The sequence below is a fragment of the Bos mutus genome, chromosome 6 (assembly GCF_027580195.1).
Source record: "Bos mutus isolate GX-2022 chromosome 6, NWIPB_WYAK_1.1, whole genome shotgun sequence".
Taxonomy (NCBI): Eukaryota; Metazoa; Chordata; class Mammalia; order Artiodactyla; family Bovidae; genus Bos; species Bos mutus.
Window position 1 is genome coordinate 29574470 of NC_091622.1, and position 25878 is coordinate 29600347.

A 25878-nucleotide genomic window follows, 5' to 3' on the forward strand; every position below is an offset into this window, starting at 1 on the left:
CTGATTCTTCTTTGTAAATTGAGAAACAATCATATCTTTCTAAGCAGTAAAGGAGGAAGACTAATGCTTTGTGCATTTTTATATATTTGAGGTCATTCTTCCCACAATGTAATAATACATCTGACATCTGGGATTCTCATATTTTCCTAGTTCATGTACATTAAATGCTAAATAATACTGTTTTTAAGTTTTGTGCTGTAAGAAAAAGTGGAATAAACTTTAATTCTGCTACAAAAATTAAATAAATAAAATTTTAAAACCTGGCTATGTACATAGCTCACAAACTCATATGGGAAGACAAAACAGTGTATCATCGACTTTGCAGAAGTGCTGAGGCCATGGTCTGAACAGGAGACCAGACCATAGCGGCTGACAGTGGACCAGCAGGGCATCTGGGAAGGGATAACTTCATTAAGCCTGAAAGGCAAAGACCAGGAAGAGGGTGTTTCATGACAGAAGAAGCAACATAAACAATTCCAGAAAGGAGTAAAACAGCATGGATTGCTTTAGAAATGTAAGATATTCCAATAACGTTGGAGCATAAAGCAGAGGGAGAAGGAATACGCTCAAAAGAGAGATGTGGAAAACAGCCCAGAACTAACATCAAAAGACGAATACAGAACAAAAGTAGCAGCCAGATCAGAAGGGACTCTTCAAGAAGGGACTCACTGTGCCAAGAAGCCTGACCTCTATCTATGAGCAAACGAGGGCCAGGGATGAGAGGGCTTTAGCAAGAAAAGTAGAGAGTTCATCATGGTGGGAGATGGATCCCTCTAAGGATAGTACAGCATATGGACTAGGAGCACAGCAAATGACAGGGGCAGTGAGAGGAGGCCAACATTAACATTTCAAGCTAAATTCACTAACTTTACTTCAGCAGATAGTCAAAACATGATGCAAAAGATCCTATCCATTTTTATAATATGTCTATGTATGAAATGCTTCCCCATTTCACGGTGGCTGGTGGCTCAGATGGTAAAGAATCTACCTGCAATGTGGGAGACCTGGGTTCAATCCATGGGTCAGGAAGATCCCCTGGAGAAGGGAATGGCTAACCATGCCAGTATTCTTGCCTGGAGAATTCCATGGACAGAGGAGCCTGGTGGGCTACAGTCCATGGAGTCACAAAGAGTTGGACACGACTGAGTGACTAACGCTTTTACTTAAGTATGGAATGTTATTTACAAATATGACAAATAACCAATATTAGGGTTGACATTCAAAAATAATATTGAGATAGTGTTTCAAGTTTTAAAATGCTCAACCAGCCTTCAACCATATATATCCCATCTTAGACACTGTCAATCTATACCACACTTTTCTATTTCCTCTTTTGATTAAAGGGAAAACTTTATTTTATTGTAGTAGTTTTGTTAGCTTGCTTTCTAACCAAAGTTTCCATAGGGTACTTCAGAAACAAGATACCATAACAAATAAAAATAAAACAAATTTTAAAAGGCTTAAGAAGTCAATTATCACTGATTGAATATGTTATTTATGTAACTTATAAAATGAATGAGTAAAAGATATTAAAGAACTGAAATTACAATCTTGATCAAGAGTTATTACCCAAATGTATTAGCAAAGAAAATTTTGAGAAACACCCATTCTAAATCAACCATGGTTGCATTTTCAAAATAAACAAGTCTACAGAAACCCATTAATAAAAGGGGAGCCAATACCTTAAAAAAAAAAAAAAAAAAAAAAAGCTTGTTGCAGAGGCTAAAACAAGCACTAAATGAAAGTCAAATACAGTTTAACTTTAGATATCAGGTTAGCCTTAAAGCACATCTGAATTAGTAAAACTGATTTTGAAGCATTTTGCATTATTTTTTAAATTTTATGTGATTCAACAGCAATGATATTCTACAACTATTGGCTTCATTTTAAGATATTTACTTAAGATATTCCACCTACTGTTTTGGACATAAGTTTATCCAGTTTTAGAATGAGTTGGTTCCTGAATATTAACTCTAATACAAAGCCTATCCAGAGTATTAGCTTTTTCTTGTATCTCCCTATCCAGAGTATTAGCTTTTTCTTGTATCTCTATTGGTTTGCAGTTTAAGCTCTACTGCAGCATTCATGTTTTGTTTTTAATTTAATATGTAATACAAATACTTATGTAATACAAAAAATCTTTGGAAGAGTAATCACCATCTATCATCCAACCTAACATTTTTAAATACCACACTAGTGTTACTCCACAACTAAAAAACCTACAGGGAAATTTTCAATCTGTCGGTTGACAAACTTCATCTAGTTAATGCCAAACCTACAGCAAAGCAACATATTACTTTCCAAATCATGTGCAGTAGACATAAAACACAAGTGTATCAATTCATGGGTGTCCTAAATCAGAAAACACATAGAAACCAAGTACTTTCTGTCCCCTTTAGCAACACCGCTTTTAATGTCAATCTGGGATATGCAAAACAATGATGATAACTGAATAGACAAAAGCACTATAGTCACATAGAGAATCATGTGTCCAAGTGCTGCCTGTGATGAAAGGGGGATAAAAAGAAAAAACTATGATGTGGAGCAGGGGATGTTAACTTAATGTCTTTAGTAATGAACCACATTTTGTGAGGACCCAATCTAGCACATCACTTAACAAGCAGAGAAATTCTCCTAAACACTGAGTTCTTTGCATCTTGGATTAAGAAGCCTGTTCTGACTTTTCATCACTCCCACTTTTCTCTGTTCCCAGAAGTAGTCATTATTTCATTTTAATGGACTGCCGAATGGACACTGGATTTCTTTCAAAAAGACCTTATGTTTCTCACATCTCACATTCACAGTCTACACATTTTCACAAAGTCAACAAAATCTTCAACCATTCATCTGAATTTTTCCCCTATTCCATTTCTAAACCAGCATCCACTATAAACTTATTAATAATCATGTTTCAATACCAATATAAAAAATAAACACAAATTTACCAATCAGAAGACTTCAAGTATGAGAGAATGAAGACACAGAAATTTACTGACAGGATACACCACGGAATCAGTGTTGAAGAGCCATTCCCACCACCCACGACACTATAGTGCATTTTGAACCTACACAACATTCTGAAGAGCAGAACACAAAAGTATACTGCCACCAAGAACACTCTCAACCAGCAGGCAGCCTTTCCTCATTAGCTTTAACATGTCACACAGCCCTTTGCTTACTGATGTAGAGCAGCCAAAAGGGAGATGGCGTTTACGAGCAAAAGCAAGACTGAGCTGGCTAATTACTTACCTTCTACGTATGACAGGCTTGCTTGTTTAACTTTTTGTATCCTCTCTTGTCATAGCTCAACGGAAAATGGTTGTGATGCAGCAGAAGTTTGAACCTGACAATCAAAAAGAATGTTTTAAGACAAAAATGGGAAATTAGAGTTCCCTCCCGTACAGTCTTTCTTTCCCTGCCCTCTGCGTGCGTGTTTCTCTCTCGTTTTCTCTCTCTGCAAGGCAGCTACGTAGTGGTCTATAAATATTGACCCTGACACTTGCTCAGTGCTTTACTTGCTCATGGCACAGGTCCGTGTTACTGAACACCGTGGTAATACTCCGGCAAAGTTCTCAGCTGCTCAGACAAAGCTGTGGATTGGCTCACTACCCAGCAACCCTGTGCCTGCCTGGAAATACCATTTTTCTGCCAGCTTTACAGATGCTATGGGCCTTTCCTGAGGCCCAAATCAGGCACAGAAGGGCAATTATGAGGTTTGTCTGAAGAAATACAGTTTTCCTCAAGCAGGTGGAGGAAAGGGGGGCTGGATGGAGTAGAAGCCAAGAAAGGAAATACTGCCTTTGTTTTGGCCAAACAATATAATTTCAAACCCTTTATAAAAGTCATACCTTAATGTCATTTAATCAAGCTTTATAAAACTGAATTACTACATACTATGAATAACCAAAAGACGTAGGAGAGCGTTTTTGCAATTGTTTTTAATATTGCTCCTCATTGAATAAGGCTGCACTGACTAACTGACCACAAAGAAATGTTTCAACATGAATAAATTCATTTCTAGACTGATTGAAGTGCACAGGAAAGTATAATATTAATCAGATCAAATTAAGTACTTTCTGAAAGAGGCTAAAATATAATCTGGAAATTATATGAATCAACATATGAAATACTTCTAGATTTTCAATGATGACAATTTAAATTTTATTTTTTTAATTAAGGATAAAATCTAACCCATGACTATATAATTTGTAGGTGATATAAACAAGGTCACCATCATCTACTGTCCCACGTATTATGTCCACAGTATGAATAATTAGAAAATAAAGTAAGCATATATTTTTACTCTTCTTGTCGAGACTAATCATATGTTTACCTAATTGAAATGTCATCTCGATTAAATAAAGAGTAAAGGAAATTTAAGAACTATCTGGTCACTCACTCATTTAATAGATGAGAAAAGTCACCTCCAGCCTGGTTAATTTACACAATCACATGGCAAGTTTGTGGCAGGGCTGAAACCAGAAGCCCTTGCTCTATTTCTCACAAAGTTGTGCTCCTTCTACTAAAAAAGGTTCCTAAATTCATTTTTAGGTTCAAACCCTGATTTTCATATGAAATCTTACCAAAAGCCTTATCAGTAAATGTAAACATTACAGCTAGAGAAATAACCAGCATAAAACAAAAATAGTCTTTAACAGTGTAATTGACAACCCCTACGAAAAAGTTATATACAAGAATTAGCTTTCTAACAGTTGAAATCTACTTTTTCTTGCTTCATTTAATAATCAATATTTACCCAATAAATTAACTTAATACCAGGAGAGGTATATGTTAGGTGCTGAGGAGTTAGGTGCCCCTTGGTTAGGTGCTGAGGAGCCCAAGATGAAACACAGTTCCTACTCTGAGCCTTTTCAGTCCAATCTCATGGCAGGGGTCGGGGGGGGGGGGGCGCCAATAATGACAAAACATCATGTTAATACAGGGGTGCAAACTAGGAGGGCAGCAGGGGTTCCTGGCACATGAGAGTCTGAGCCAGTATGAAGTGAGGGGACACAGGAAATTCCTCAATCAAGACTTTAAAGGTGACACAAACAGATGGAGAGAAATACCACATTTTTTGATTAGGAGAATCAATACTGTCAAAATGACTCTACTATTCAAAACAATGTACAGATTCAATTCAATCCCTGCCAAATTACCAATGGCATTTTTCATAAAATTAGAACAAAAAGCTTTTAATTTGTATGGAAACACAAAATACCCCAAATAGCCAAAGAAAACTGCAGAAAGAAAAATGAAGGCAGAGAAATCAGACTCCCTGAATTCAGACTATAGTACAAAACTACAGTTATCAAAACCATATGGTACTGGCACAAAAAGAGAAATATAGATCAATGGAACAAAATTTCTAGAAAGTCCAGAGATAAAACCACACACCTACGATCACCTAATGTATGACGAAGGAGACAAGAATGTACAATGGAGAAAAGACAGTCTCTCCAATAAACAGTGCTGGGAAAACTGGACAGCTATGTGTAAAAGAATGAAATTAGAACAGTCACTAATACCATATACAAAAATATACTCAAAATGGATTAAAGACCTAAATAAGTCTTTAAAGTAAGGCCAGATACTATAAAACTATCAAAGGAGAACACAGGAAGAACACTACTTGACAAACAGTACCAAGATCTTTTTCAATCCACCTCCTAGACTAATGGAAATAAAAACAAAAATAAAACAAACAAGGTCTAATTAAACTTAAAAGATTTGCACAACAAAGGAAACCATAAACAAAAAGACAACCCTGGAAATGCAAGAAAATACTTACAAATGAAGCGACAGGCAAGGGATTAATCTCCAAAATATACAAACAGCTCATGCAGCTTAACATAAAAAAAAAATAAATAAATCCAATCAAAAAAATGGGTGGAACACTGAAACAGGTATTTTTCCAAAGAAGACATATAGATAGCCAAAAAGTACATGAAAAGATGCTCAACATCACTAACTTAAGGAGAAATGCAAATCAAAACTACAGTGAAGTATCACTTCACACAAGTCAGATCACCCACTGTCAAAAAAGTCTACAAACAATAAATGCTGGAGAGGATACAGAGAAAAGGGAACCCTTGCACTGGGGATAGGACTGTATATTCCCAATGTATATATACCAATGCTATTGGTATAGGCACTAAGGAGAAAAATAAGGAGTGTCCTTAAAAAACTGAAAAGACAGCTACTATATAATCCAGCAATCTTTAGATCAGATCAGATGAGATCAGTCGCTCAGTCTTCTCCAACACCACAGTTCAAAGCATCAATTCTTTGGCGCTCAGCCTTCTTCACAGTCGAACTCTCACAACCATACATGACCACAGGAAAAACCATAGCCTTGACTAGACGAAAATTCTTCAAGAGATGGGAATACCAGACCACCTGATCTGCCTCTTGAGAAATTTGTATGCAGGTCAGGAAGCAACAGTTAGAACTGGACATGGAACAACAGACTGGTTCCAAATAGGAAAAGGAGTTCGTCAAGGCTGTATATTGTCACCCTGTTTATTTAACTTATATGCAGAGTACATCATGAGAAATGCTGGACTAGAAGAAACACAAGCTGGAATCAAGATTGCCGGGAGAAATATCAATAACCTCAGATATGCAGATGACACCACCCTTATGGCAGAAAGTGAAGAGGAACTCAAAAGCCTCTTGATGAAAAGTGAAAGTGGAGAGTGAAAAGTTGGCTTAAAGCTCAACATCCAGAAAACGAAGATCATAGCATCCAGTCCCACCACTTCATGGGAAATAGATGTGGAAACAGTGGAAACAGTGTCAGACTTTAGGGCTCCAAAATCACTGCAGATGGTGACTGCAGCCATGAAATTAAAAGACGCTTACTCCTTGGAAGAAAAGTTATGACCAACCTAGATAACATATTCAAAAGCAGAGACATTACTTTGCCAACAAAGGTCCATCTAGTCAAGGCTATGGTTTTTCCTGTGGTCATGTATGGATGTGAGAGTTGGACTATGAAGAAGGCTGAGCACCAAAGAATTGATGCTTTTGAACTGTGGTGTTGGAGAAGACTCTTGAGAGCCCCTTGGACTGCAAGGAGATCCAACCAGTCCATTCTGAAGGAGATTAGCCCTGGGATTTCTTTGGAAGGAATGATGCTAAAGCTGAAACTCCAGTACTTTGGCCACCTCATGCGAAGAGTTGACTCATTGGAAAAGACTCTGATGCTGGGAGAGATTTGGGGCAGGAGGAGAAGGGGACGACAGAGGATGAGATGGCTGGATGGCATCACTGACTCGATGGACGTGAGTCTCAGTGAACTCCGGGAGTTGGTGAGGGACAGGGAGGCCTGGCGTGCTGCGACTCATGGGGTTGCAAAGAGTCGGACACAACTGAGTGACTGATCTGATCTGACTAGACGAACCTTTGTTGGCAAAGTAATGTCTCTGGTCTTGAATATGCTATCTAGGTTGGTCATAACTTTCCTTCCAAGGAGTAAGCGTCTTTTAATTTCATGGCTGCAGTCACCATCTGCAGTGATTTTGGAGCCCAGAAAAATAAAGTCTGACACTGTTTCCACTGTTTCCACATCTATTTCCCATGAAGTGATGGGACCGGATGCCATGATCTTCGTTTTCTGAATGTTGAGCTTTAAGCCAACTTTTTCACTCTCCACTTTCACTTTCATCAAGAGGCTTTTGAGTTCCTCTTCACTTTCTGCCATAAGGGTGGTGTCATCTGCATATCTGAGATTATTGATATTTCTCCCGGCAATCTTGATCCCACTTTGTGCTTCTCCAGTCCAGTGTTTCTCATGATGTATTGTGCATATAAGTTAAATAAGCAGGGTGACAATATACAGCCCTGACGTACTCCTTTTCCTATTTGGAACCAGTCTGTTGTTCCATGTCCAGTTCTAACTGTTGCTTCCTGACCTGCATACAGATTTCTCAGGAGGCAGATCAGGTGGTCTGGTATTCCCATCTCTTTCAGAATTTTCCACAGTTTATTGTGATCCACACAGTCAAAGGCTTTGGCATAGTCAATAAAGCAGAAATAGATGCTGGGCAAAAACCTGGAGAAAACCATAACTCAAAAAGAGACAAGCACCCTAATGTTCACTGCAGCACTATTTATGATAGCCAGGACATGGAAGAAAACTAAATGTCCACCAATAGGTGAATGGATAAAGAAGATGTGGTACATATATAAACGGAATATTATTCAGCCACAGAAAGAATGAACTAATGCCATTTGCAGCAACACAGATGGACCAAGAAAGAGTCACACTGAGTAAAGTCAGACAGACAAAAATAAATGTTATTATCACTTACATGTGGAATCTAAACAAAAAAAAATGTGTAAATAAACTTAATTACAAAAAAGAAATAGAGTCACCGATGCAGCAAATAAACTTATGGTTACCCGGAGGAAAACGAGGGGGAGATAAATGATGAGATTAGGACTGACACATACTCACTACTGTATATAAAATAAACTAATAACAACACAGTGTATAGCAGAGGAAAGAGTGGATATATGTATATGGATAACTGATTTCCTTTGTTGTACACCTGAAGCTAACAACATACTAAATCAGATACACTCCAATAAAAAATTTTAAAAAAAAGAATGAATAGACAGCAATGAGACAAAGATGAGAAGGAATAACACAATGAAAACAAGGAGGCAAGGAAAAAATGATATGGAATTTCCAAGTTTTCTTTTACTGGAGCACAGAATATAAAGCAGGAAATGGTTAAATGACCAAAAAAATAAAAAAAAAAAGGGACTAGAAGGAGAAAGGTGATGAAGGGTTATATATACCAGGTTAAAAAACTGGGTTTTATATAGTAGGTGAGTAGTCTTCAACTATTTTTATTCACAGACCCTTAAAAGAATTTTGAAAAATATGTAACCATTAACACATTATCAAGTTAATGCCTACAATTTTTCACCTGTGGTAAAATATGCACTTGAAAAGAATTTAATTTCCACTCTATTGGAAATACTGACATTTTAAACATTTTAAAATAAAACTTCTATCAACTATTTTAAGAATATGCAATAGAACCTAAATTCAGGGTCATAAAATTGTTATGCATTTTAAAAATACATGAATAGACTCTTCTTTCAATCTGAAAATTTTATATTACTATTTTATCAACCTTTATTTCCATCTCACTTCCTCGGAGAATTCTTACATAATGTATTTTGTAACTAAAATTCTTTCATTTTTCACCCTAAACCTCTCCACAACAAAAAAAATATTCTTACTTTTCCACAAAAAAAATCTAAGACATTAATTTAAATTGTTTAATTGCTAAGTTTTCTATGATCTTAGCTACAATGCACCATAGTATGATTTGGGATGGATAGGTATATGCCAGAGAAGGCAATGGCAATCCACCCTAGTACTCTTGCCCGGAAAATCCCATGGACAGAGGAGCCTGTTAGGCTGCAGTCCATGGGGTTGCTAAGAGTTGGGCACTGAGCAACTTTACTTTCACTTTTTTTTACTTTCACTTTTCACTTTCATGCATTGGAGAAGGAAATGGCAACCCACTCCAGTATTCTTGCCTGGAGAATCCCAGGGATCAGAGGAGCCTAGTGGGCTGCTGTCTATGGGGTCACACAGAGTCGGAAACGACTGAAGCTACTTAGCAGCAGCAGCAGGTATACATCTTTCTTTTGTAAAGTTAGAGAGAGACTGCTGTGAATAAAGCATTGTTCTGAGCTAAATCAATATTAAGAGAAATTAATGTGTAAAAGTTAAGACTCTGGACACTCACTCCATTAAAACCATTTATTCAATTGCTAAGTGAAAGAAGCTAGTCTGAAAAGGCTATAGGGTTTGGGTGGGGAGGGGGAATGAGCAGATGGAGCACAGGGAATTTTAGGGCAGAGAAGCTACGTGTTTTGGCTTTATTTTGACACTGTAATCGTAGATACATGACATTACACATTTGGCAAGACAGAATCATCACAAAGAGAGAGCCCTAATGAAAATTAGGAACTTTAGTTAAGTCTCTTGACTTCCTGAAGCATGTGGTCTAAAAGAGAATATTATTGAGTGATTATTGCCTAATAGAAACTATAGAACTATCTCTAACACTAAAACTCTGACAGATGAGTATGCTTTTGCCTTTTTCAAGAAAAAGACAATGAGTCTTGGGGTTATAAAGTGACTTGTCTGAAGTCATACAACTAATAATCAGTAGATCTGGGATTCAGGTCACACCTGTCTGACTGGACTATAGTACCACATACTGTCTTTCTATCAGTTACTTATACAGAGGAAGCCAAGGCTAAGCAAGGAAGAGGACTACACCGTGCCCTCAGGAAGTCAGTAAGGAATTAAAGCCTTATCATACAGTTCTCTCAGGAAACTCCTAGAATTTTGAGTTTTAAAGGGTAGCAAGAAGATGAGATGAAGAAATGAATCAGTGGACAAAATTAAAATGATTGATATGCCTTATAAAAAATAGCCTGAAGGGTTTTGTCTTTGATTTGACTGAAGGGTAAGGACTACATAGAGTCAAAGGTGTGCAGACTTAACACTACCAAAATATCAGTTCTTCCCAACTTTATTTATAGATTCAATGTAATCTCCACCAAAATCCATCTTTTTGGATATTAACAAACTCATACTAAAGTTCACACAGAGAGGATAAAGACCTAGAATAGCCAACGACAGTAAGTAAGAACAAAGATGAAAGACTGACAGTAACATCAAGGCTGACTATAAAGCTGTAGTAATCACGACAGTGTGATATTAGAGAAAGAAAAGAAATCAATGGCACAACAGAAAGCACAGAAATAGACTCACTTAAGTAAAGTCAACTAATCTTTGACAAGGAGCAGAGGCAAAACCATAAAGCAAAGACAATCTTTTCAACAAATGGTGCTGGAACAACTGGACATCCACAGGCAAAAAACTGAATCTGGACACAGATCTTACACCCTTCACAAAAATTAACTACACATAGATCACAGATCTTCCATGTAAAATGCAAAGCTGTAAAACTCTTAGAGTATAATACAGGATAAAACCTAGATGGCCTTGGATATGATGACGACTTTTTAGATAAAACAACAAAGGCATGACCCATAAAAAAAAATAATTGGTATGTTGAACTTAAAAATTAATAACCTCTGAGAAAGACAATATCAAGGCAATGAGAACACAAGTCACAAACAGAAAATATTTGCAAAAGACATCTAATGAAGGACTGTTATCTAAAAGATAAGAACTCTAAAAACCCCAAAAAAAATTTTTTTTAATGAGCCAAAGATCTTAATAGATATATCACAAAAAAAGATATACAGATGGCAAATAAGCATATGGAAAATGCTCTAATTCATCTGTCATCAAGGAAATGCAAATTCAAACAACGATATGCCATACCACTATACAACTTTTAGAATGACTAAAATCCAGAACACACACAACACTAAATGCTGATTGAGGTGTGTAACTGGTGGTGTGAAGATGTGAAAGAAGAACTTTCATTTCCTGCTGGTGGGTATTCAAAATGATCCAGCCACTGTGAAAGACTGTTTGGAGGTTTCTTACAAAATTAAACATACTCTTATCATATGATTTATCAATCACACTCATATTTACCCAAAGGATTTGAAAACGTATGCCTATACAAAAATGCAGATGTTTATAGAAACTTTAATTATAACTGGCAAAAAACTGGAAGCAACCAGAAGATCCTTCAGTGAGTGACTAGATAAATAAACTGTGGTACATCTAGGCAGTGGAATATTATCAGTACTAAAAGATTAGCTATCAAGTCATGAAAGACATGAATGAAATTTAAATGCATATCCTGAAAGAGATGAGAATACCAGACCACCTGACCTGCCTCTTGAGAAATCTGTATGCAGGTCAGGAAGCAACAGTTAGAACTGGACATGGAACAACAGACTGATTCCAAACAGGAAAAGGAGTACGTCAAGGCTGTATATTGTCACCCTGCTTATTTAACTTCTATGCGGAGTACATCATGAGAAACGCTGGGCTGGAAGTAGCACAAGCTGGAATCAATACCAATAATCTCAGATATGCAGATGACACCACCCTTATGGCAGAAAGTGAAGAGGAACTCAAAAGCCTCTTGTTGAAGGTGAAAGAGGAGAGTGAAAAAGTTGGCTTAACATTCAGAAAACGAAGATCATAGCATCTGGTCCCATCACTTCATGGGAAATAGATGGGGAAACAGTGGAAACAGTGTCAGACTTTATTTTTGGGAGTTCCAAAATCACTGCAGATAGTGACTGCAGCCATGAAATTAAAAGATGCTTACTCCTTGGAAGAAAATTTATTACCAACCTAGATAGCATATTCAAAAGCAGAGACATTACTTTGCCAACAAAGGTTCATCTAGTCAAGGCTATGGTTTTTCCTGTGGTCATGTACGGATGTGAGAGTTGGACTGTGAAGAAGGCTGAGTGCCAAAGAATTGATGCTTTTGAACTGTGGTGTTGGAGAAGACTCTTGAGAGTTCCTTGGACTGCAAGGAGATCCAACCAGTCCATTCTGAAGGAGATCAGCCCTGGGATTTCTTTGGAAGGAATGATGCTAAAGCTGAAACTCTAGTACTTTGGCCACCTCACGCGAAGAGTTGACTCATTGGAAAAGACTCATTGCTGGGAGGGATTGGGGGCAGGAGGAGAAGGGGACGACAGAGGATGAGATGGCTGGATGGCATCACTGACTCGATGGACGTGAGTCTGAGTGAACTCCGGGAGTTGGTGATGGACAGGGAGGCCTGGCATGCTGCGATTCATGGGGTCACAAACAGTCAGACACGACTGAGCGACTGAAATGAACTGAAGTTAAAGAAGCCAGTCTGAAGAGAACGATGTATGTATGATTTCAAATATATGACATTCTGGAAAAGACAAATCTCTTTCCAACAGAATGCAAATTCAATGATAGCACACATTTCAAGGGCCTAAATTGAGCCTTGCACACAATAAATGCACAATAAATATGTATGGTACAAATGACTGAAATAGGCACTTGTGAGCCATATACCAATACAAGTGGTTCCTGAAGTCACAAGGCCTCTTAGTGATTATAAGACACCCAAAATCCACACTGAAGAAATGGGTCAAGGAAGAAAAGTCCATAACGACCATAAAACAATTATGAATGTTAAGTAGGGGAAGAATGAGAGAATGGGACCCAGAGTGAATGAGGAAGGAATATTCTGGAGGGAGAGGTCAGCAAATCCAAATACCACAGAAAGATCCAACATTAAAGTAATTAAAAACAACCCATAATACACAGCCCTCAGACAGCACTGTGATACTAAACATCTCTGAACTGTACATTTTACAAGGATACTTTTAATGGTATATGAATTATATTTCAATAAAGCAGGTATTTAAAAAGAAAGAAAGATCAATGGTGGCTAAACTGTTTCCACAGGAGAAGAAAGGTAAGCAATTAAAATGAGACATTGAGTAGGATCACTCTTACAAAAAGTTTGGCTACAATAAAAGAAGAGAAAGACAGGTGGGGATAATGATTTAAAACAACAAACCACTCATCACAGTGTAGAGACTGAGTGTTCTAAAGTCAAGCTGACTTGAGTTTTCATCTTTCTCAAGTTACAAGTTATATAACCTTAGTTTCCTCATCAAAAAGATGAGTTTCATATAGTACCTCTGATCTGAGTATCAGTACTTCACTTCTTTTTACTGTGTCATAATACTTTACTGTCTAAAATACGCTTTTTATTTATCCACTCATTAGCTGATGGATATTTGGGTTGTCCCCATTTTTGAGCTATTATGAAAAATGCTGCTATGAAATTTCATGTACAAGTTTTTGGGTGAACTTACATTTTCATTTCTCGCGGGTAAACAGCAAGAGTGAAACTGCTAAGTAATATGGTAATTTTATGTTTAACAACATAAAGAACTGTTAAATTGTTTTCTAAAGTGACTACTACCCTGGTGGCTCAGAGAGTAAAGTGTCTGCCTGCAACGCAGGAGATCCAGGTTTGATCCCTGGGTCAGGAAGATCTCCTGGAGAAGGAAATGGCAACCCACTCCGGTACCCTTGCCTGGAAAATCTCATGGACAGAGAAGCCTGCAAGGCTACAGTCGATGGGACTGCAAAGAGTCGGATACAACTGACCAACTTCACTTTCACTTTTAGCTTTTCAAAGTGACTGCACCATTTACATCCCCACCAGCAAAGTATGAGGGTTCTAATTTCTCCACATTCCTATAAACACCTGTAATCAACTATCTTTATTACAGCAACCCTAAGTATAAAGCACAATCTCATTGTGATTTTAATTTCCATTTCCCTAATGACAAAACATTCACTATCTTTTCGTGTGCTTCTTGGCCTTTTGAACATTTACTCTTTTCAGTAAATACAATTTCAAAAAAGCTCAGGACTGAATAAAGCTTAAGGCATATTTTCAAGTTATATGTGACACAGACATGATCACTTACTTCTTAGCTGAATAAATGAACAAACTAATCAACAAATGAAAGATTAGGGATTAGACATGTGATTTATTGGTATATTGCTTCCATTTTTAAACTAATAATTTGAATTCCTCTGCATTTTCAACAGAATTTTTAGTAAAGAAACTTTTAAAATTTGTAATGACAAAGAATAGGTACTAACCCTCTGTTCAGTATTATGATGAATACCTATATTAGTATTTTCAATTTGGTAATAATTAAGTACTCTATTAGATAAGTGCTAGGAAACTGGAACTGTAATTCTGTTATATGAATACTTTAATGCTTCCTTGAGGTTAGACGTGGAGAAAAAGCAAAAAATTGATTAAGAAATGAATGACCTTAAAATACATTGCTGACAAACTTAATCATGAAGGCTACAAATTTACTCAACACCATAAAGAATGACACACTCCTCAGGGGCAATGGGTTCTAGGAAAATATTAGTAATCCAAATTGGCCATGATTTTTCAAAAGTACCGAGGAAATATGTGACTTTCCATGTAAAAGATTGAAGAGAAAGAAAACTGATTCTATAATATGCCTGGTTAGAAACAAACTATGGATGGTTTTCTCCTTGTTTTTCCTTTCAGTTCAGATCAGTCACTCAGTCGTGTCCGACTCTTTGCGACCCCATGAATCGCAGCACGCCAGGCCTCCCTGTCCATCACCAACTCCTGGAGTTCACTCAGACTCACGTCCATCGAGTCAGTGATGCCATCCAGCCATCTCATCCTCTGTCGTCCCCTTCTCCTCCTGCCCCCAATCCCTCCCAGCATCAGAGTCCTTTCCAATGAGTCAACTCTTTGCGTGAGGTGGCCAAAGTACTGGAGTTTCAGCTTCAGCATCACTCCTTCCAATGAACACAGGTCTCCTATTAGTCATATTATAAAGAAAGTCACTTACCTTTAACTCTAAGGTTCTTTGTTCTCATGTAATAAATACTTTGGGCTCCCGGGACCCCACAGGAAAATCATACACAGGTCTACTAACCTTTACTGCTGCCAGTTTATTCTAAGTACCTATCCATTATTAGTTGAAGGTATTGACTACATAATTAATGAAAAAGGCTCTTTCAATCAGAACAATGCTGTATATAAACTTAAAAGGGGAAAAATATGAAGCAGAAAAATGATAGAGCAAAGAATAGAAGTCCTTTTAAATTTGTATTTGACATCAAACAAACAAATGACAAACTAAACATTGTATCACTTATAAATAGAAATTGTTTTGAAATTCATAGTGCATGGAACGCATATAACCATAATCAATAAAAAAGCTCAATAACATTTAACAAAAAAAAGTAACAATAAAGAGTGAAAAACATCAAGATTATCGAGTTATTCTTGTAGTTGTTGCTAATTGGTCTCATATAAAACTATACTAATGTCTCTCTTCATGATTAATATTAATAGCTGAGTTCTCAGCTACATACCAGTATTTCCATTTGTTTTCCTCTTAATGGCATATATATTTATATAACACCAAGGACAATTTCAAAAATATTGGAAATATAGTATTTATTTGCAATATAATTTCAGGAATTTTCTACTCTTACAAAAGTGTACAGGTCTTACAATCATTACATAGCTTTAATATTTATTTCTTAAATTTAAGGAATTAACTTCACTAATTCAAATTTCTCTAAAATCAGTTCAAAATGAAAATTAGATTGTCTATCTAACAGTAAGAATCTTTGAGAATTTTTAATTCCATTAATTGCTGAGTAGCTCTAATATTTCAGATGATCACCCAACACTGGAAACAAAGGTTTTCTGTCACCAAAAAGATCTCAACTCTCAGCTTTTGTTGCTTTTTCAAGGACAATTCATTTGAGGATCTTTTTATTCATACAGATATCCATAATTAGCAATGTGATATTAATTTAATGGAACATTTCTAGAAACAACTAGAGTATATTTTGTTGAACAGAGGAACAGATATCCCGAGAAAGAACTAAGCGCCCTCTCCAAGACAGGAGAGGCAGGGTGATCCTAAAATCGCCCCTACCAGAAGGATTTCTGTCAGCTAAAAGGAGAGCAGGAGAGATTGGGGAACTCAGTAAGACAAGCTACCACCATGCATTCCTTAGGATGGAAAAGGAGAAATCCCAGCCAGGAAGAATTCAGCAAAAATCAGTTCAGTGGAGGAGGGAAATACCTATCTACCACATTTAAGCTGACCTTTGTTACTATTAATCACACAACAGTAAGTCATAAAAGCATCACTGAATAATTAAACGAGCACGGAAAATAGGAATATATGTTAAATCTCACAAAAGAATTATTAAAATTCATAAAAGAATATAAAAACATCACTGGTTTATTTTACTGCTATATGATCTATCTGTTCTCATATGCAAGATTTAAATTTGTAAAGCCAAAGAATATCATTATTCACTTTAATGCCACATTTTTCTAATCAAAATATGTCTCAAAAAAAGGAGAAGAAATAGGAAGAAAACAATAAAGCCAACCAATTTTAACAAGAAATGAATGATATATCTATTACTCTCGTTTGGTTTACACATAAAATGGGGTTGTTTCTATTGGCTGTCCTGCTTTTGACAGGGCTTGATATTTTCTTGAAATGCATTGTCAAAAGTAAATAAGGAGTAATGCAGAAAGAAAGACGAAAATATTTTAAATCTTACTTTTACTTCTGTATTTTAGTGGATCTGAATATTGTCATATATATTTCCAACAGTAAGTTAAATAAACTTTGAGGTGAACTAAAGCAATCTTTCTAGTTTCTGTAAGCTCTGATTTCATTAGACTACTTTGGAATAGGTGAAAACTGCACAGGAGTGCCCTTTGAGGTGCTTTTTCCCTTCCTCTAATTTGCTTCATCCTGGTATTCAGCTTACATTGGCCAAGATCAGAGCTGGAACTAGGTTGAGGATAGGTGGGAGGTAAAAGTATAAACGAGCTCCCCTGCTAGTTCAGATGATAAAGAATCTGCCTGCAACGCAGGAGACCTGGGTTCAATCCCTGGGTCAGGAAGATCTCCTGGAGGAGGGCATGTCAACCCACTCCAGTATTCTTCCCTGGAGAATCCCATGGACAAAAGAGTCTGGCGGGCTACAGTCCATGGGGTCACAAAGAGTTGGACATGACTTCTACATGTGCATAGAAAAGGTAAAGAAAGAATATCCTTATATTCTTTCATAATCCACTGAAGAAATGAAATAATGTTAACAAATAGCACATCAATTTAGGAATCAACCTGATTATATTTCTATTTTATTATGAAGAGAATATGTATTGAACTGTTAAATTAAAATAACTGCTTTGTATAACTATCCATCTTTGAAAAAGCATATACAAACTGCCACTCATTCCGGATACTTAAATCACATCAGTGAAGAACATAAAGGAACACTTCAGAAGTACAGGAACTCAGATCACGCTCAGGGCATGGGACCCATATTGATGGGGTATTCCCCCTCTTGCTGGCCAACTCTGTACAAATCTATTGACGCACATTTATACGGCATGTTTTTAAGGAGTCTTTCTTCATATGCTTTCTCATTTGATCATTAGGATAAGCCAATGAGAAAAAATTCCTACTTTACATAAGCAAAAATGGAAATCCAAAGTAGGCAAGGAACAGCCCAATGTGCCAACATTTTAAAGAAATATAGACAGAAACTGAATTTGGGACTTTTTGTATTAAACCCTTGGCCTGTATTACTACACATTTTAACAACACCTGAGGGACCCTCCCTCAGTATGGATTTTCCTATTGAAAAAAATAATCACACCTAATGGATAAACTGAAGTATTCCAGTTTGAGGCAAATATATATATTTTTTAATAATGGCAACATACACACACACACACACACACACACACACACCCATGACTTGGGTAATGACAGTACCATTACTCAGCAAAAATGTCAGTGTTCTACTTCTGTTCTCCCCCAATTCTAATTAGTTACTACTCTGTCTAGCTTTGGAATACCTCTCAAGTTCATGCCTCCTACCCTTCCCTCTGTTCCTACCAAAATTCAGGTCTAACTTTTATGTAACCTTAAACACTGAAAGACTCACCATCGACTCTCCTGTCACCACTCTGCCTTCTCCGTCCGTCTTCTACGCTGCTTCCACGGGTTACAAAATTTCAACACCTCATCTTGCCGACAGAGGATTCAAGCCTTCAGCACAGAACAGAGGCCACTCAGCCATCTCGACCTGGCCTTATCCTTTAGGTTTCATTTCCCTTTTGCCCACAACACAAATCCCATGTTACACTCACCTAACACACCAAACCAAATGTTCACTAGAAATGCCCTGTGAAGCAGCATTTACAAGTTTCTGTATCTTTTCAAGAACAAACAAAATTCTCTGAACCCTAAATTTCATCAGAGTAATATTTGAGCTGGTATAATAGAACTAGATCCAACTATGTGGGAATGCAAACTCAAAAATTAAAAAAAAAAGATTAACAAACAAACAAACAAACTTCTTTGGGTGCTGTAAGGCTGATATTAAAACTCCTTACTCCTTCTTGCTTGTCTCATTTTTAGAAGTGTGACAAATTTAGTGCTTCCTCCTAAAAGCAGAAAGGAAAAGCAAGTACCAATCTGGAGTCTGCCAGCAACAAAGCAGTGGTAACACTGCACTTAAGGATGGTCTGTGGCATTTCTGTCCTGAGTATTCACTTCTCTGTTTTATCATCTTTGTGACATAAAATGAGGCAATGAACAATTCCACAATGCTGTTGAAAATGTTCACTCCAATTACATGATTTTCCTTTTTAAAAAATCTAGCTTTCTGGTAAACTTATGCATAGTGATAGCAATTTTGAAGTGGGATACAGTCTGAAAGAGTGACCCTAAGAAGTATTCAAAAACTAAAATGATAACAATGGTACCATGGAACTAACAGGGATCTACCTAGAGAATTTTAAATATTTATATGCCCAAAGATTGCTCCATTTTCTATTGGGCAGAATAATGAAGTTCAAAATACACTGAAGAAAGTTATCATTGGGTTTACTGGCAATCAATACCAATTAAAAGCTACATTTTAAAATGCATATCAGGTGTTACTGGAAAATGCATCCATCTGAATAGCAGCTATTGAAACGAAGTTTATCATAAAGGGTAAATAATGTATAAAAGTCCCAAGTGAGTGATGAAAACCTTGTATAGATGACAAGCCCCGTATCAGTTGGAAGCCTGTGCTCAGACTTATTGGCACCAAGAATGTTTTCTTAATTTCCTAACTGTGCATAACATCACACCCCCAAGTTGGCCTAGAATACCCTTATTTATTGCTTTATTCTATTAAAAACCACTTTAACTTACTTATATTCCTGACAAATCCATTGTATAATTTTAATTGGCAGTTGTAATGCTTCTTGTGGAGTATTTTGTATTTATTTATGCTTTCATTCAACATAACACTTGCTGAGAACCAGTGATGGGCTTGGTACTATAGCACAATCAGTGCTCTCAGGAAGCTGGTGAGGGAGACAGGGACTGGTGACAGATCTTTATAACACAGCATGGCGACAGCCTGAGGCAAGCAAGCAGAACACAGGAAACCAGCTCTTCGTGGAGACTGAGCTCAGGGAAGGCTTTATGGAGGAGGAGGTGCTATTAGAGAGCTCCTCTAATAGAAGTAAACTATATGAAGTAATAGAAGAAAGTATGTGAAGATTTCACATGTGTGGCACTTTGGGATGATGGTTAAGACCCAAAGTACAGCCACGCAGTGAGAGCCTCCAGTAGTAATAAATAGCCCAGTCTTAATATCACTGACCCAGAGGTTTCAGTACAAGGGGGGTGGGGGGGGGCAAATGTCAAGGTTTATTTCTTCTCTGCCTGTTGACATTTTCACTAATTTCATCTTCAAACTTTCTTCTAATTTTTAAAATGTGATCCCATATTAGGTTTTGTTTTTGGAGAGGAAAAGATAATTACATATAGTACTAGAGTAGCCGTGTTAGTCGCTCCGTCTTGTCCAGCTTTTTTGCAACTCCATGGACTGTAGCTCACCAGGCTCCTCTGTCCACGGAATTTTCCAGGCAAGAATACTGGAGTGGGTTTCATCTCCACTTCCAGAGGATCTGCCAGATCCAGGGCTCACACAGGTCTCCTTGCACGCAGGAGGATTCTTTACCGCTTGAGCCATCAGTTCAGTTCAGTCGCTCAGTCGTGTCTGACTCTTGGCGACCCCATGGACTGCAGCACACCAGGCTTCCCTGTTCATCACCAACCCCTGGAGTGTACTCAAACTCATGTTCATTGAGTCAGTGATGGCATCCAACCATCTCATCCTCTGTTGTCCCCTTCTCTTCCCACCTTCAATCTTTCCCAGCATCAGGGTCTTTTCAAATGAGTCAGGAGGCATATTCCAGGGAGCCATATTCCCACAATATTTTTTCTATTGACATTTTAATTCACTTATTCAAACAATATTTATCAAGGAACTGCTGGATGACAGGCTTGGCTTTTAATGCTGGGAATATGATGGTGAACCAGACATACCTGGGGTTTACCTTATAGTTGGGGGTGGAGAGGACTAACAAATGAATGAAACATCTCATGGTCCCTTCAGAATGGCAACAATACAACAGAATAACATGACAATGCTGGGGAAAAGAAAGCTTTGGAGACGGGGAATTAAGAAAAGCTTTGCCTGAAGAGCCCATGGAGCTGAGACCTGAAAGATGAGAAGGAGATAAACCATATAAGGATCTGTAGGAAGAGCATTCCAGGAGGGCGGAACTGCTAATGGAAAGATCCCAGGGTAAGAACAATCCTTGGCTTTCAAATGACAAAAAACAACAATAACAACAAAAATGACAAACACGAAAAACGTTGGGGGAGGTGGGCAGAGATACACAATGAAGTTAAATAATTAGTACTGAATGATGTAGGTGTTTTAGGCCAGTGGTTCTTAAACTGTACTGCGCATGAGAATCACCTGTAATGCTTTTAAAAATCCAAATGCCTAGGCCACATCCGAGACCTATCACTGAAGCAGGAACCAGTGATCAAGTGTTCTCGGAAACCCTCCATGGGATTCTGATATGCCACCCAGCTAAAGCACTAATTTAAGCCATGGAAAGATTCTAATTACATAAACAGTCATTGGAAGATTAAATTTGAGCTGAAATTTCTGTCATGCACTTAAATGTCTAATTTCTATCTGGATACCTGGGGAAAAGAAACAATAGGCCTTAAGAATACATTAGTTTCCTAAGCAAATTCTTCTAAAGAACAATAAAAATGAAAGCAATTCTTGAAACAGGTACCTCTAGAAATTCAAATAATTTAGGTGAATAATGGTTCTTTGGGTAATGCCCCACTCAGTTATACCCATTTCCTGATTCATTGCTTTAATGTAATTCTCCCTGTAAATCCTAGAATATGTTTGCTTATAATTTGTGAATAACTTTGTGTCTCTGAAGAAAAAAAATGATACACAAAACACTGGAGATGGTTTCTGAATTTTCCTTACATTATTCTTTTTGACTATTTGTAGCATTAACCGTGGGAGTTCTCTAGTGCAGACCACATGTCCCATCCACTGTAAATGGCACATCATTTTGTAGTATATAATTCTGCTAAGAGTTTGCTCACCAGCACTGCATTGGAAAATAACCTTTGAGGAGAAATGGGATTTATTTAGAACTGCTGTAACCTGAGAAACTCATCATGGGTTAAAATATTTAGACATATTAATCAGGGGCAGATGGCATCTCTATTTTCAAATAAACACTAGAACACCTTTTTTTGGACTGCATTTAACAGAGAAAAAAGTTTCCTAACAGTCGTCAAATGTCTCATTTTCCAGCTCTTAGTGTCAACCTAAGTTCTTATTTTGTAACAGCTAATAATTATGCATAAACTAAGGTACCAAAATTAAAGAAAAGCAAAAGCAATCAAGTCCTGGTCCCATTTCAGGCAGGCAAACCAATCAGCTAAAAACTGACTCAACTATCATGTGGCTCTACAGTCCTACAAGCTCTGCTGAGATACCATCTCCACCAGTTTCATGAGGATATTAAAATACATGAGCTACATGAAGGAATTTTATTTAAAAAGTCAACCCCTCCATAGGAAATAAACTTAAGATATTTCTCAATTTGCCTACCCAAGACAATATTTCATCAAAATTGCATATGTTAAGTACTGTACTACCACCAATTTTTCTTTAAAGGAATTTCAAGACAGTAGATACATTTTCTGCACAGTCCATCTGTATGGAATTCACAGTATGCGAGTCAAAAGAAATGACAACTTCTATTCAACCCTATCTTCTTTAAGTTCTATCTGATAAAGCTAGCTGAGTTAACCTATCTCAAAATAGCCTGTGCATTCTTTCTATAGCTTTTTGAAAACCCACAGCATCCCCATCTTGTATTAAGTATCTGTCTCCTTTTTTCTAGTAGACAATACATTAATTGACATCAAGAGCTATGTTTATGCACTTTTGCACATTCACAGTACCATCCTTTGTGGTGTTAGACAAACACCTAATTAATGAAATAATGCAGACTTATCAGCCTCCCACTACTGAACGTAAGACACATAAAGCAGCTAAGTGCTGGAAGGAGCTACAAATATACATTACCAATGACAGGCCCTGGTGCCTACCACTCTCTCCTCCTTGGTAAAAGGACAAAAAAGTGAGGAATATGAAAAAAATGTGAAAAAGCTGAAATGTGAAATGAGAGGTACTGCTATGCTCCCAGCAAGAAAAGAGACCCATTGAAAAAGAGGATTCGATGATTTAAGACTGCAGATGTAAATGAAAAATAAAATGTGCCATAAATTCGTTCAATCATTCACTCCTTCAGTAAACAATTTTGAATATCTAATATATGCCCGCCATCGATAACATAAACCTAAGTATGACACAAGTCCAGTCTCCAAGTAGCACACCGGCAAAAGCTATAATGTATAGTAATAAAACCAATGTAAGAGCTGTATGTAAGTGAAAAAATATAAGCGCTTAATTCATTGGGAAGGAAAGGTAGTCATGGAACTAAGCCTAAATGGGGTGAGTAGAATTAGTCTAGGAAAAGAGGCAGAGATGGATCCATCCCAAAAGAGCGCTTAATTCATTGGGAAGGAAAGGAAAGCCTAACTGGGGTGAGTAGAATTAGTCTAGGAAAACAGGCAGAGATGGATCCATCCCAAAAGAGGCAGAGCTGTGAGAGATAGTACAGTCTGCGCAAAAAATGACAAGCAGTCTCTGTGGATGGAGCAGAGGCTGCAGTGGAGGGAGAAGCAGGAGACAAGGCAAGAAAGTGAGGAAGAAGCTAATCATGGAGGGCCTGGGCTTTTATATCTGTCATCCTCCTGGCAATGAGAAACCAGTGAGCGGCTTTAAGAATCCATGTGGCATAAGAAGATTTATAAAGCAGTGTGCAGATGGGTAGGAGGGGAAGTAGGCAAAAAATATAAAGGCCCAAAAAGATTGTTCTAAAATTATTAATAAATTTCGGTTCATCTGATCTTGCATAATGGTGAACACATAAGCCTAACACAGTCACTACTCTGACAATCAATGAGTTACCAACTTGCTCAGAAAAAAAAAAAAATAATAATAACTTGTAAAATATGAGTAGGAAACTATTAAATGGAACATATGCATTTCAACTTTAAATGAATAAGTTCAATTTTCATGAATAAGTCATAATATTAAACTGTTAATACCCTTTATAGTACAATTAAATGCTAAGTGAATTAATTGAAATGAGCTGAAAATATTTATCACAATCTGACATTCCAATTATTTTCTTATCTCATGTTACTTTTATGTTACTTTATGACCCAGTTTTCAATGCTGTCATATTATTTTGTCATTTGTTGCTTTTATAGGACTACTACTTACCTAATGATCTGAGTTCTTTTGTTTGAAATACAATTCAATAGTCTTAAAAATCTGGTTGATATTAAATGACCAAATCGACGCTACTAGGTTGCTTGCTGGAATTTATATCACAGAGAAATTTACTCAGGGTGAATTGCTGAGGCAAAATTATAACTATGACATGTAATATGCAATCCTATGTTAGAACTTATACACATTTTGAATATATTTTGAAAGATCATTCAAATTACAGGTAATATTTCACTAAGCAATGCTACCTTGGAGAAGGAAATGGCAACCCATTCCAGTATTTTTGCCTGGAGAATCCCAAGTACAGAGCCTGGCGGGCTACCGTCCATGAGGTTGCAAAAAGTGGGACACAACTGAAGCGACCTGGCATGCACGCAACGCTACCTTTGTTTTTATGATACTGAATTTTCACTGTTGATAAGCCACGTTGATTGCTAAAAAGTGCTATACTTTTTCCTCGGTATAATAATTGCAATCAACTGTGATACTTCATTCTGGTATTTTTTATTCATTTTATATCACCTTAGATCCATTTAAGAGGGCTAAGTAGAACTGGTTCTTAGGAGTTCTGTGAAGACACGGTCGAGTTTCACAGAGCTCACAGTTTTCTGGTCCTCGGCTTTCACAAGCTACTGCAGGCCTGGCACTCCTACAAAAGCTGGCTGGACAGCACTGCTGCTGAAAGCAGAGCGAGAGCTGAAGTAATCAGATGCAGGGACAGGGTGCAGCCCATGCAGACTAAACATCCGAAACAGTCCAAAATTTTCCAAAGCACATGTGGCTCAGTTATAGAGTGACAGAAGACAAACTAAGCTGATGCGACCAAGAAGAAAGGAGATGCTGGCAGCTGCACGCTCACCGCCTTTAATGGAAGAGCTCACAGCTCATATTCATGAAGTTCAACCATATGTTCTGAGTATTTCAAAAGATTAATTTTAAGAATTACTGTGACAATCTGTCCGTTCTTCTGCAGAGCTAGGTTGTAGGAAGAAATGTAATTTTTCTTAATTTTTAGGAAACGTTTTTCTTCTTTTACAAAACCACAAGGTTTCAATAGCTGGCCAGTTAAAACTATTACTATTCATAAACTCTGCATGCCTAAGAACTTGATACAACTTAAAACATGTACCACCCACAATCCTAATTTTGGCTTAGTCAAGAGAAAAACATTAAATTTAGATCCCCATTAAATGCTATAACTAAAAATTCAATGAATGTTTAAATAGCAAAATTTGAGGATGAAAGCAAGGATGTTAAGTGTTTTTTTTTTAATACATAAAGGTTCTATCTATATTTCTATCAACATCTATATCTATATTCCATAAATTTTGAAGCTGACCTGTAAAGACTGGATACAGAGCACAGTAGATTTCATTTTCAAACAATGGCCACAACAATATCTCCTATCCCAAATGCTCTTCTTATATCCCATTGAGAGGCGAGGTCTAAATTCTCCTTGAATCTGGATGAGCTGACGACTACAGTGAAAGTGACACTATGTGCTTCAAGACCAGGAGTTTAAAATATGGTCG

At 37.2% G+C, this 25878-nt stretch overlaps 1 protein-coding gene across 14 annotated transcripts in view; it reads right to left on the reverse strand.

The window, feature by feature from the left end:
- Positions 1 to 25878, reverse strand: part of BMPR1B (bone morphogenetic protein receptor type 1B) — a 449200-nt gene that overhangs the window by 169875 nt on the left and 253447 nt on the right. For 12 of the 14 annotated variants that reach the window (XM_070372136.1, XM_070372134.1, XM_070372135.1 and 9 more), the window contains exon 2: positions 3250 to 3343. The exons of 1 other annotated variant lie outside the window; for it this stretch is intronic. The gene's annotated coding sequence lies outside the window, so the exon portion shown is untranslated. Of the gene's footprint in view, positions 1 to 3249; positions 3437 to 25878 lie in introns of those variants that run through there. One more of the 14 variants, XM_070372117.1, reaches the window with a different exon arrangement.